Below are 14,547 nucleotides of genomic sequence, written 5' to 3'. Positions count from 1 at the left end.
GACATAATTATTTTAGGTTAAAAACATTATATTAAAAGACTATGTTTAACGTTTTGGCTCATCAGCATCCTATGAAGCATTTCCCAAGAAGTCCCAAAAACACTTCCAGTGCCTGCTGAATTGGTATATGGTTTTGTAATGAAACAGGTTTGAAGTAAAGGGTTCTGATTTTTTTCTTTTTTAAGGCATCATTATTTTATATTCCTCTTCTGCAACATTACTGAGATAAAAGTCTCCACTGCATTTACATAAGCTAGAAAAATTCAGCTCTTAATTTTTAGCAGATGTGAGCAGTATAGACAAATTTCTTCTCAGTGTTCCTTCAACAAGTTTGGGGCAATTGAATCTGGTGGAGTTGGAGATAAACACTGGGTCTAAAGAGTCTTGATTCCACTGATGTTAATGGTTAGTGCCACAGTTGTTGTAGCTCATTAATGGGAAAATAGAGTTTATTTAGTGTTAACATTAAAGGAAATTGTTGACTTTGTCTTTTTTCCTAGCTTCTTGTATTCTAAATAGTGTATTTTTAATTATTAACTATTTATATTATAATCCCACAGTGGTGTAGCCGAAGTACTTTCTAAGCGTGCTGTAATATGGCTTATTTTATCTCTATAGTCACCCTATCTTTTCCCTGGGTGATTAGTTGCCATAGAATTGCATTTCTTAGTACTTATCTATTGATTTAACACTACGGGTACTTATTAAGCAGTGCTTCCTAGTATTGGGTGAATTAGAAGATCACTGTCCTCATTTAGTTAATGGCTTATTTTACTCTTTGCTCTACTGACCCTCATTCTGCGTGTATTGTTTTTTATCTCCTAACGTTAGAATATATAGACAGAAATGTCTACCCTTCTACCTTTGCTGAAAGCATACTAAGAAATGAGTAAGCAGGTGATCAAGCCTTCCTATAGTTGTTTCTAATTCTTTTTCCTGTTACTATACACCCAATACATCAACTAGTTTTTGTCTTAAGCTCCAAACCAAACAACTTATAGTAGCTACCTGGAGCACTCTGCTGAGGGGTATATAGCCTGATCTAGCTCACTGAGAAAGCACACCATAATTAATTAGTGATATCTTCTATCAGCATATGATAGAAGAAATTCAGGACACCAGCAAAGCTTATTATAGGCCATGGAAACAAGATCAAAACACCTCAAGAGAAGAATAGAGAATGTGGAATAAAGGGCAAGATTATATATATATTTAACCTGTGTATTCTGGGCTCATGGACTTTTGGATAATTGCATTCTTTCCACAAAGCACCACATGCTTCTGAACACAGCAACAAGGATTAGGAGACAAAGCAGACAGTGGTTTATATCCACTTTGGCTAGAAGTCTCTTCCTACTTGTAATCCAAGTGGGATTTACAAGATTTGCCTTTTGTAGAGTGCCCTGATACCTCTTGGATAACACAGTGAAATGCAGCCCACTCCTAACCAAGGCAAAATATCTTAGGATATTACTATTTAAACACTCCATGACCAAGATTACTTGCACTAAATATACATAAAATATATAATTCATAAGATTGTATATAAACACCATTTTTTCTGGTACCTGTCAATACCCCTGGTAGGTAGCTATTTTCTGATGTTCACCTGGGTGGTATGACTTAATTTTCATTCCTGAGGGATCTGAGCTGCTCTCAGTTTCCCTACCTGTATAGAATCAACTATAAAAAACCATAGCTTATTTTTTTTGCTCCTTTTTTCTTGGTTGTCTAGTGGGCTCCAGATGGCTAAGTGTCAAACTTAACTTCCAGTTGCTAAAGACACAGGTAGGTTTCATGAACACAGTGGTAACTGTCATGATCTGCCTCCTATCATAATGTTATAGTTTCTTCAACCTGTGCCTGTAACCTCATGGAGACTTAGCTATAACCAAGGTACTCAGGGAAATATTTGAGCCTGGATCATAGATTGTGGCACCAGCCAGAGTGGTCCCTTAGAGTATTACAGCCTCACAGGAACCTGCCATTCCTCTTCCTGGGACCTCCCTGGTATTATATGCATCTCATGCCTTTCCTCTCCCACTCTGGATTTTAGTTTCTAGGTCGCCATTAATAAAGCCTGCCTTCTTCATATTTCTTCTGTCTCTGATTCTGAGTCCCACCCTCTCTGGCTTTATTCATTGCATGTCATTGAAATTTTACTGGAATCATCTTGACTCTGACCTTCTCTAGCCAGCAATACACTAAAAATAAAAAAAAAAAGAAAAGAAAACCATAAGGATGGAAAGGCTCCTTGGTGTCCTCATCTGGTTCCTGAAAACTATACCATAACTAATTTGATTAACTTTTTTAATGTTGTTATGGTTTATCGTTCACTTTTTGCTAACCCACTCATCATTTGGGAAGAAAAGATCTCAGGTTATTAGACACTGAATACTTACAGTTATTTGTCATCTATTATCAGTAAGTAATTTATTCTCAACATGATCTGTTAAGGCCCAGACTAGACATACAACCAGGCCTGCAAAGAATTTGCATGTTAAGAAGTCTAAAAATGTTCTTGTCCTCTTTCTAAATATAGAGGAAAACATTCTTGACATTATAGGCATACATTCTAATTAATTAGTCAAAAATTATGTTGTATAGAAATAGCAATACTTTGTATCCCAGAAAAAGTACTGATGGTGGTTAAGAAATAATAATTATATTCGCATTTTCAATAATCAGAAAAATAGTTTGAATAGAACAGATGAATGGTTTTCCACAGCTGAACAGACATCAAAATATTTAGCATAGGATTATAAAAGTTCACTTTAGAGACAAGCTGTTTTTAGGACTATATCCTTACAAATATCCTAAGAAATCCTAGACAAAATAAAGACGTAAAAGAAAGAAAGAAAACTGCCATAAACAGCTCCAACTGCTTACTCTGAATACAAATCAAAGTTATTTGGGCTTGGAAAAACAAAGTGAGAAATTGACCAAAATGCTCCTCAAGCTACTGTCTACATAAAGCACATACTAGCAAAGCTCAGAGACTGCAAACCCATGTCCTGAAGAATGGGGGTTCCCTAAGTTTAAAACATCTTAGGAAGTCTTGGCTAATTGAAAACTGTCCAAGGAATTCTTCACAACAACTTAAAAGAACTGAGTAAAATTTGTTGTCACAGAAAGGATAGAGTTCATTAATTTTCCATCTCCTGAAGGTAGAAGTAAATTGACTATAAACAGGCGATCCAAGCTTAGAGATGTATTATTTACCTACTGCTTCTAAATAGCTTGGCACCATTAAACAGAGTAACAAGGCACAAAATTCAGAACTAAATTAAGTCATGTAAACAGTGTTCTTCTGGATATAGATTCAAGTAAATACGTATCATTCCCAAACTAGGGATACAACTCTGAATCTACAAATGGAGTGGCATTTTTAAAATACCATCATCAACTAATGAGAGATCAGGATGGTCAGAACAGCCGCTCTATTGTGGACATTTATTTTTAACTCATTGCACATTATATGTTTCTTTTGTGAAATTTGGCCATGGTAAAAAGCCTTTGAAAACACAAATTGCAATAATGTTGCTGTAGGAAGTTCTGGATTTTATAGCCATAGCTGGAAACCAAAGAATAGTCTATTGCATTTCCAGATGTTCATTGAACATCTTCACTTGTATACCCCATCTGCATCTTCAATGCAGTATGCCTAAACTGGACTCAGTATCTTTCCCCACCCTTGACAAAAACAAAACAGAGCAAAATAAACATTTTTTTAAAAAAATTGCTCTCCTCCTTCTCCTTTGTTTTTTTTCTGGGTAAGTGGCGTCAATATTCAACCAGTTACCTAAACCAGATGGCTGGGACTCAAGCTTGATACTTCCCTCTTTTACTGCCTACATTCAATCCATCACCAAATCCTATTGATTCTGCCTACAAAATAGCTCAGATTTGCTTTGTTTCCTCCATCTCCATCAACTTTAACCTAGTTTATCATCATCTCTCAATCCCTTTACCACAAAATCCTCGTAGATGGTTTCTGTCTGTCACTTCAAACTCCTCCTATTTATTCTCCATACATCAAACAGAGTGGGTTTTTTTGTGTGTTTGTTTTTGTTTTTCCACAAACAAAAACCCCATCATGTCATGTTGTTGCTGAAACTCTTTGATGGCTCCCCATTGCTCTAAGGGGAAAAGAAGACAGATTATTCCAGTGGCCTCTAAGGCTTTGCTTGTTCAGATTTGGGACTGGGGAAAGGGAGGTAGTTCAGAATTTCATCATTTCAAATCATAATGCTTCTATCATCCCAAACAATATGTTAAATAGTTGAAACCAAGTACAATAAAAATTAGGTAGGCCAGGTGCAGTGGCTCACACCTGTAATCCAGGCACTTTAGGAGGTTGAGGCAAGAGGATCACTTGAGCCCAGGCATTCAAAAATGTGAACTATGATCATGCCACTGCAATTCAGTTGGGGCAACAGAGCAAGACCCTGTATCTAAAAAATTAATAAAATAATAAAATAAAATATTAGGTAGTGGCAAAAACTAGAAGAAATCCAAGGAATCAATGCTGTCTAGGGCTGTAAAACTATATCCCCATTAAAATGTATGCATTCAGGGTCACCATTGACAAAGCAGCTACTCTGGAGGCTGATGAAGGAGAATTGCTTGAACTTGGGAGGCAGAGGTTGCAGTGAGCCAAGATTGTGCCACTGCACTCCAGCCTGGGTGATAGAATGAGACTCTGTCTCAAAAAATAAAAATAATAAAAATTAAAAATCCATTGTAAGTGGTGGAAGATAAAGGTGAGAGTATATCCCAAAGTATAACAAAACACCAAGATACAGTAAAGTGAAGAAATATAAGAAAATTAAATAATCAATTGAAGGAACCAATACCCAAATAATAGAAGTTTCAGAAATAAAAAGCAAGGCAAAGAAGGGGGAGGAAATAAAAGAAATAATACAAGAAAACTTCCTAGAACTAAAAGATATATTTCCACATTAGGAGGACCTGCTGAGTGTCCAGCACAAAATATCATATCAAAAGCATTAAATCAGAATAAATATTTATTTATTCAAAGTATCAAAAAGTTGATGAACATTCTTAGCAAGCTATTTGAAAATGGACTGATGAACCCTTCTTAGCAAGCTGTTTAAAGATAATCTGCATCAAAAAAAGCAAGCAAACCAGTAATGAGTAAGAGGTGGGGTCTAGGAAAGTGGAGATCAATGCAAAAAAGAGGTGAAGAAAATTTCCCAGACGATGATGAGGAAAAGCCCCCAGAATGGCACATGTGGAACTGGTTTAGAGAGCAATTAGTCCAGATTGGAGCAAGGAATGTGGGAGGAAGAGGACATGAGAAGGTGGGAGGAAGTGTGGAAGAAAAAAGAGAAGGAGCTGATAGAATACCTGATATGTTTGATTGCAAAAAGGGGTTTTAGCTATCTGCTATAAAATTTAGGGAAAATCTAATGAGTTGTATATAAATAAAGCAAAGAAATAGGAAACAAGGGAATTATTAACTCTATGTAAAGTACTTTAAAAGTCAGTACAAAATATAGCTCAGCCATGTACAATATTTACATAATCAAAATGTTTGCAAAGATAATATTGATTTTAAGATGATAATATAACCATTTAGAAAATGGGGATATGGATATAGGAGGTTGCTATGGTTTGAATGTGTCTCCCAAAAAGCATGTGTTGGAAACTTAATCCCCAATGCAACAATGTCGGGAGGTGGAGCCTAAAGGAAGGTGTTCGGGTCGTGAGCTCTCCACCCTCACGAATGGAGTCATGACAATTATAAAAGGGCTTGAAGCTGCAAGTTCAATCTTTTGCTCTTGCCCTTGCCCTCCTTTGCCCTTCCATATTCTGCCGTGGGATGATGCATCAGGAAGGTACTCACCAGATGTAGGCACTTGATATTGGACTTCCCAGCTTCTAGAACCATGAGAAATAAATTTCTATTGTGCATAAGTTATCCAGTCTTTGGCATCCTGTTATTGCAGCAGAAAATGGACTAAGACAGGGGCTCTAAGAAAAATAAATCTTGTTTTTCATAGTTGAGAGTTAATGAATAACATCTAAAATGTAAAAATTAAGAAGTAGCTGTCAGGCTGGGCAAAGTGGCTTATGCCTGTAATCTCAATGCTTTTGGAGGCTGAAGTGAGAGAATTGCTTGAGGCTAGGAGTTTGAGACCAGCCTGTCCAACATAGCAAGACCCCATCTCTACAAAACCAATAGAAAAAATTAACCGGATGTGGTGGCACACACCTATAACCCTAACTACTCAGGAGGCTGAGTTGGGAGATCACATGAGGCAAGGAGTTCAAGACTAGCCTGGGCAACAGAGTGAGACCCTGTCTCTAGGGAAAGAAAAGTAGCTATAAAAGCAAAGTACTAAGAAATATAGAAAAACATACAAGATCGGGAACAAGAAAAAAGCCCAAAGAGATAAGAGTGGTTGCCTCTGGAGAACAGGACAGGAGTATGCGGTGGGAGTAAGGGATTTCTGTTGTTCCTCTCAATACTTGTAACATAAATTAACTTTTGAACAATGTAATACCTGATTTAAATTAAAAATTTTAACTTAAAAACTGAATGCATAACAAACATGGTGCCTAACACAACAACCTTTTACTGCATAACGAATCATGGGTGTGTTCTGCATCTTAGTGAGAGCACCACCACCCGCATTGCCTCTTACCTCTACCACCAAAACAACCACAGCCCTCGGCCACACCCTTAGTGTTCTCTCCCAAACACATATTCTCAGTTTTTGCAATACGGATAGGCTGAGAATTTTTTAAATCTTTAAGTTCTGCTTTCTTACTGCTCAACAATCCTGTCTTTAAGTTGTTTCTCTCTTTTTGCATTTTAATATACAAAGTCATGAGGGGCCGGGCATAGTGGCTCACACCTGTAATCCCAGCACTTTGGGAGGCTGAGGCATGCAGATCACTTGAGGTCAGGAGTTCAAGACCAGCCTGGCCAAGATGGTGAAACCTCACCTCTACTAAAAATACAAAAATTAATCAGGCATGGTGGCACACACCCATAATCCCTGCTACTCGGAAGGCTGAGGCAGGAGAATTGCTGGAACCTGGGAGGCAGAGGTTTCAGTGAGCCAGGATTGTGCCATTGCACTCCAGTCTGGACAACAGAGTGAGACTCCATCTCAAAAAAAAAAAAAAAGTCATAAGGATTAATTTTGTTTAGGAACATCTTCAGCTAAGTATCTAATTTCATTGCTCACAAGTTCTACCTTCCACAAAACACTAGAACGTAAACACAATTCAGCCATCCTCTTTGTCATTTTATAATAAGAATTGTCTTTTTCCCAGTTTCCAATAAAGTTTCTCATTTCCACTTGCAATCTTATCAGAATGGTTTTTATTGTTCATATTTCTACCAAAATTCTGTTCATAATTACCTAGGTATTTTCTAAGAAAATTGAGGTTCTCTCTCCACCTCTTCTCTTTTCTTTTGGAGCCCTCACCATAATTGCTTTTAATGATTGTTTATGACAATGTAGGCTTTTTATAGCATGCACTTCAAAACTCTTCTATCCTCTACCCATCACTCAATTCCAAAGCCAATTCCACATTTTTAGGTATTTGTTATAGCAGTACCCCATGTCTCAGTACCAACTTTTGTCTTAGGCCATTCAAGCTGCTATAACTAACATAGACTGGGTAGTTTATAAATAACAGAAATTTATTTCTTATCGTTACGGAGGCTGCACATTCCAAGATTAAGCTGCTGACAGATTCGGTGTCGGGAGAGGGTTGATTTCCTGGTTCATAGATCGTCTTCTTACTGTGTCCTTATATGGCAGAAGAGGTGAAGAAACTCTCCAGGGCAAGGGAGCTCTTTGGAGTCTCTTTTATAAGGCACCAATTTTATTCATGAGATTTCTGCCTTCCTGACCCAATCACCTACCAAAGATTCTACCACCTAATATCATCACGTTGGGGATTAGGATTTCAACATATGAATTTGGGGGGGACACAAACATTCTGTTTAATGCAGTACAATTTTATAGGCATGTTACAATCCAACTATATGAGATTATATGCCATTGACCTAAATGCTTTCACATTATGTACTTTTAAAATTGCTAACCCTCCTCCTGGAATGCCTCCTCCCTACCTCCTCTCCAGTTCTCCTCATCCCCATCTCACTATTTTCACCTGTAGCAGTCCTACCCATCCCCCATTCTCCAGCTCAAACTACACTTCCTTTTGCAGATTTCTTTAGATTTTGTCACTCACAAGTCATCGCCATACTCCCATTAGGCTCTGTAAGTTTGCTTTGACCACAATTCTTTGTACCTATATGATGTTTTCTCCAGACTAGTGTTTTTTAGAATGTGTATAAGAATTACCTGATGTTTTGGGTAGTAATTAAGATTCCTGAGATCCAACGCAACTCTATGGAGTCAAAAGCTGTGTGAGCGAATGCTGAAAATCTGTATTTGCACGAGCTCTCCAGGCAATTCTTAGGCTTACTAAAGTTCCAGAACATTTGCCCTACACTGAGAGACACTCTCCCCAAAGGAGTCACACCATCATTCTTCTGTGAGTTCTCTTCTCCCTCCATTCCTGTTGCTTAAGATAGTGTAAATATTCAATAAATGTTTTAAATGTTAATTTACTGTGGCCACAAATGAATCTTGGAGCAGAAGCCACAGCTGAAAATTTCAAAAATTTTACAATATCTACTTGTGTTAGGCCGTTCTCACATTGCTATAAAGAAATATCTGAGACTGGGTAATTTATAAAGAAAAGACATGCAATTGGCTCCTGGTTCTGCAGGCTATTATAGGAAGCAGGGTGCCGGCACCCCCTCAGCTTCTGGGGTGGCCTCGTGAACCTTGCAATCACAGCAGAAGATGAAGGGAGAGCAGGCATGTCACGTGGCCATGACAGAAGCAAGAGAGGTGCCACACACTTTTAAATAATTCTCACAAGAACTCACTCACTGTCTCCAGGACAGCATGCAGGGGGTGGTGTAAACCATTCATAAGAAATCTACCCCCATGATGCAATCACCTCCCACCAGGCCCCAGTTCTAACACTAGGAATTATAATTCAACATGAGACTTGAATGGGGACACATATCCAAGCCATATCACTTCTACAACTTAGTTTTCAGTAGGTTTTAGCTTAAAGGCAAAGGAAAGCTATCAGATGTCATAAGAATACCAAAAAGTATCATTTTCCCTCCTCTCCACCCTTCCAATTCACTATTGAGCTTCCAGAAGTATACAGTAAAAGGAGGAGCTCTTATTAATATCTACTACACTATAAAAAGGACTCTGTGTAGCAATTCTTAATCAGAATGAGAAGAACGTTCTTGCTCTTCATCCCTGAAGCTCTTAATATCTGTACACTATATTTAATCACCTGGGCCCCTTAATTTGCTGACATTTAAATAATCTCAAATTAGATTTCCTGGAGCACTGTTCCAAATAAGTAACTTTTGAAGATAATGCTGGATCTTAGTTGCAAATCATGCCACTAGTTGCTACTTGCAGCTTCTGCAGCATCCTGAAAAATTACCCTATTTAAATAATTTTCTTTCAATTTGGTTGGAGTCTGCATAGTTATGCAATAAGAGTTTTTACATTTGAGCCAAAATAACATCAAGAAAGTGTGACATAACAGATCAAAGGCTTCTTTCTCATCCTTAGCATAGAGAGGGTTCAAACACTCTAAACATATATAATAATATTCTTTTTTATATTTCTACTGCATTAGTTTCACACCTGTCATTACATTTGGTCACCATTACATCCCTGTGAGTCTAATAGAGCTAGTATTACTAATTCAGTTTTGTAGATGAAGAAAATGGATTTTAGGTAAATTATGTGATCTAGCTCAGAGTACACAATCAGAACTTAAACCCAAATCATCTTACACCACAGAGCATATTCATTCTACTATATAAGGGGTTCTCAAGCTTTATGAAATGCCACAATTGTGACATATATCCCTAAGGGCTAACTACCCACCTGTCATCACCAACCCAATATACCACTGATCATTTATTGACAAACTATGGCTATTCCAATTCTCTGCAGGTGCCTTTCAGAGACAGATCACACAGTACAGGCAACACTTGCCTCACATACATACAAAGCCAGGCTGGCCTAGACTCCTTATTGGAAAAGGATGGCATAGTACAAGTCCCCTGTTAATGAGATGTTAAGTCTGAAGCCATATCCCCATTCCTACGAAGGCAGCATACATAAGCCCTGGCCTTCATAGAACAGTGCCTCTAAAGGGAATCGTGCCCAGTTATTAAAGAAATTTGCCAGAGATTACATGTTCCCTCAAAACTCAGGGATTTCACCTAACTGGCAGCTCATTAGGATTTAATGCATTGACGATTCAAAAGGAAACACCATGCTATCCTTTATTACCCTGAGCACAGTGACCTGTCCCAGAGGAATAGTCTTCAGCCAAGTAAGGAGACTTCAAGAAAATGAATGGCAGAGCTTGTTGTATATCTCTTGAAGGTTAAATAATGTGTAAACTGGTCTCTGCTGTCATCTGGAATCTAAAGATGAAAGATAGATTAGGGTGGACTATAGCAGGAGTGGCTGACATGGCCAGTTTGGTAGGTGAAAATATTTTCCATGGGCAACAATAAACACTGAGGAAGACTGATGGATGTGAATCATGTGGAAGGGGCCTAGTGCAAGAGATCTGCTTGCCACGGCAGGGATATCTCAAAAAAAAAGCAGGCATCAGTTGTATTCCCAGAAGCAGGAGAGGGGTGGGTAGAGTCAAAGGCAGTCAGCTTAGAGGGTGTATCACCCATGATAGAGATGATGCAGTGGGATGATCCCAGGGTGGAGTGTCTCCAGAGAGTTCTTAAAAGCACTGTACAAGAGGAAGAGTCAGCATTGGGGTGTGTGTCATCCACAGCAGGCCAATGCAAGATAAACACTGTACAGTCAGGTAAAGCTTTGCCCATTTCCTTTCCTCCATCCTATCTGGCAGGTGGAAGTGAAGCCAGAAGAAGCATAATGCTTGGAAGAGGAGGGTGGCAAAAGCTGATGAGAATGAAGAAAAGAAAGACTCTGTCCCTTTGATGGACTCCATCATGTGCTGCCCAGTTTCTCATTCAGAAATGAAAGGCTAGACCGGGCGCAGTGGCTCACGCCTGTAATCTCAGCCCTTTGGGAGGCCGAAGCGGGCAGATCACAAGGTCAGGAGATCGAGACCATCCTGGCCAACATGGTGAAACCCCGTCTCTACTAAAAATACAAAAATTAGCTGGGCATGGCGGTGCGTGCCTGTAATCTCAGCTACTCGGAAGGCTGAGGCAGGAGAATCGCTTGAACCCAGGAGGTGGAGGTTGCAGTGACCTGAGATCGCGCCACTGCACTCCAGCCTGGGTGACAGAGTGAGACTCTGTCTCAATAAAAAAAAAAAAAGAAAAGAAAGAAATGAAATGAAATGAAGGGCTTACTCTCCCAGAAGTGCTGCCAGTTGACAGCCCTTGGCTCTCTGCCCCTTTGTAAGGATTACCACAGCTGCAAAAAGCCACCTTTCCCCAAGTCACGCCTTCTTTCAGGGAAGAGTGACCTACATTCAATGACAGATAAATACAAGGTATAAATAAATACAAGGTATAAATACAAGGTTGGCTCCCTCACCCAACGCTGGACAACTCTGATGGGTCATCTCAGCTTCAGAGTTTCCCATTGGGTTGGCCAAGACCTCTGCTGGGATGTACTGCAGCTTAACTCCTCCTGTATAATACTGCTTCTTTCCATTTATTTCTATCCACAGGTGTTGATCCCAAAGGCACTCTCTAAGAAGCCTTCTGTTTGTCTATTCCCAGCTCAGAGTTTGCTTCTGGGGATCACAATCTGAACCAGCTCCACGTTTCTGACTAGATTCTTCTGAGTCTAGGTTGAGCCAAAAGCTATAAGGAAGTAGAGAAGCTTTATATTGAAAAAGATCCAAGTTCCTGCTTTTATCTAGTCAGATAAATACTTTTTAATACTTTAGGCTTTTTAATACTTTAGGCTGAGGTTTCTCATTAAAAACTGGAAGTGACTGACAAAGCTATGGAATCTGCCTGAGATTTTGTCCATGAGGAGAAAGGGAGCTCTTATGGAATGAAATTTAAAGTCACTAATTGGAGAAATTAAAGTGTTTTCATTATTTCACCCCCCCCCATTAAGTCCAGCTTGGTCAATAAAATAGTTGCACAGGTCATGCCACAGTTTTCCTGGTGTCTGAGGTTCATTTTTATCTAGTATACAATTTTGGAAATGATCACTGTTAACTTAGAATTCATCTCTGTAGGAAGACATGCAGTGATTGCAATGCTGCTGCCAGAACTCCACATGTATTTGTCACTCACTTGGATGATGCTTCATAGGAGTTTGTTCATTGGTTCACTTGTTTCTCCTCACTGGTAGCGACTCTTCATTCAATGATCCCATTTTTGATTTCTGGAAATACTTAAAAATGACTCAACCAAACCTGCCGAATCAGGTAGGTAATAATAGTTTTAGTCCAACATGCATTTTAAAGTTATAAGAAAAATGTCCTCATTTGGATAGATCACTGCCTCTAAAAGTAAAAGGAATTCTGAACATATTTTGAGAAATGTAAGGATCTTTAGAAGGAGCTGAATATTCTCATTTGGATACCTAAGTTGTGGTATGTATATTTTCCAGGCACCATCTATCTTGAATTGTAAATTACACTAGTATTCGATAGATAACCCAGGAAAGTTATAAAGATGGGAAGTGATCCTCTGACGCTACACGTTGGCAACCATGCCAGAAGAATAGTAAAAGCAAAAAATGTTCCAGGCAAACAGCCTCACACAAGGCTCTATGGCAAGCAGCCTCTGTTTGATGTCAAATTGCCAAAAGCAGACATTTGGGAACTTGTTATACTTATGCTATTTGAATATGAAATATCACTCCATCCCCACTCTTAACATGTATACCTGTATGACAAAATGTAAAACAACTTCTTATAAGCCATAGCAGAAGCTTGCTTCAGAAAGTAATGAAATGGGATATAAGCAGGAAATTGTTTTTATATGCATTAGCAAGAGAAGAGTTCAAATCCCAGCAAGCCAGCAGCCTTGCGCATAGTGGGCCAGATGGAGTATGGAGAGCTAGATGACCTGGTAACTGATTACTTTCACTCTTCTTTCCTGTGGGGGACCTAGAAGACCTAAACATCATCTATATTACTATTGCCCTCAAATATTAGTCCCATATACACAGAGGTTAACAAATGCACAATCATGCACCTTTCCGCTGAGTACATACAGTTTAGGATAGGATAGAACCCATAGCTGAAGTTAACAGCAATGCATCTACTGGGGAAAAAAATGGGCATGTGACACCTTTTTAATACCTCAGTGTTAGTATGAAGTTTACACTTTGACAATTCTGACATCACAATAAGAATAATGAATCCAGTACTATTTTCCTTTACAAAGCAAACAGTGGACATTTCCAGAGTGACTACATTGGGCCTGGCACTGAGTTTAACACTGTAGGGGATGGAAAAACAAATGAAACATAAAAAAACTCACACTTCAGAGAAGAAGGTAAACACATAAACGATTACCAAACAGTGTGTTGCATGGCCTAATGGCGATCTAACAGCAGTTATTACCACGTATTTAGTAAAGAATTAGTGAGAGAATGTTATAATTATTATACTGACATCATCAACTCAAAATCATGAGTGTTGTTACCTTGTGTCTACCCATTCCTGTCCTGCAATACCACTAGATAGGCCACTCCTGGACTCTTAAAGTGTTCTGTTTCATCAGAGGACAGCACTGTTTTACAAAGAAAATTATAATCTTAATTTTTAAATCTCCATTATGTATTCAAAGCTTCTTAATAGACCTCAAAAATGATCTTATATTAGCTAGATACAGAACCATCTGAAACATAGACTAAAGTGGAAATAAATAGCTTTTGACAAAGAAATAACAGAAGGAAGATGTTTCTTTCTAACAAAAATGTGACAGTGTTACATCAACCCCCCAAGTCTCCCAGGGATTCAAAAAAGCAGCTAAGGTGTCAGAATGTGCCATTACATCTTACTATTTCTGTCTCAAAGAAATGAATTCAGTATTTCAATTATATTCTTCCCTGTGGGGCAGAATAGCTAATGTATTATTTATTTTAAAAAAATTAAAATTAAAATGCTACCATTTTCATAATTTTGCCTAATGTTTTCATCAAAAATAAAATAAAATTTTCAGAAAGCGAAACACGTATGGGTCTCAATCACATACCTCCCTCAGTTCTGGTATTAAACTTTTAAATGAGATATCCCTTTGGAAGCCTGGCTCTAAACAACAAATTTATTTTCTTGCACCATTCGTAAGAAAATTACAATCTTAATCAAAAACTCATTTTTTGGCATTTCTGCAAAATAATTCTTACTGAATATTTCAACAGGAAAATCTGAAGGAAATGAGATATCCTCAGCAAATCTGTAGATACTTGCACATAAACTGAAGTGAAAAATTTTCACAAAAGTTTGCTAAGATAGAAGTCATGGGCACTCCTGGCTGGG

Source organism: Nomascus leucogenys, chromosome X (genome assembly GCF_006542625.1).
Source record: "Nomascus leucogenys isolate Asia chromosome X, Asia_NLE_v1, whole genome shotgun sequence".
NCBI classification, from domain to species: Eukaryota; Metazoa; Chordata; class Mammalia; order Primates; family Hylobatidae; genus Nomascus; species Nomascus leucogenys.
The sequence above is the reverse complement of the archived record's forward strand: the minus strand, read 5'-3'. Positions refer to the sequence as shown.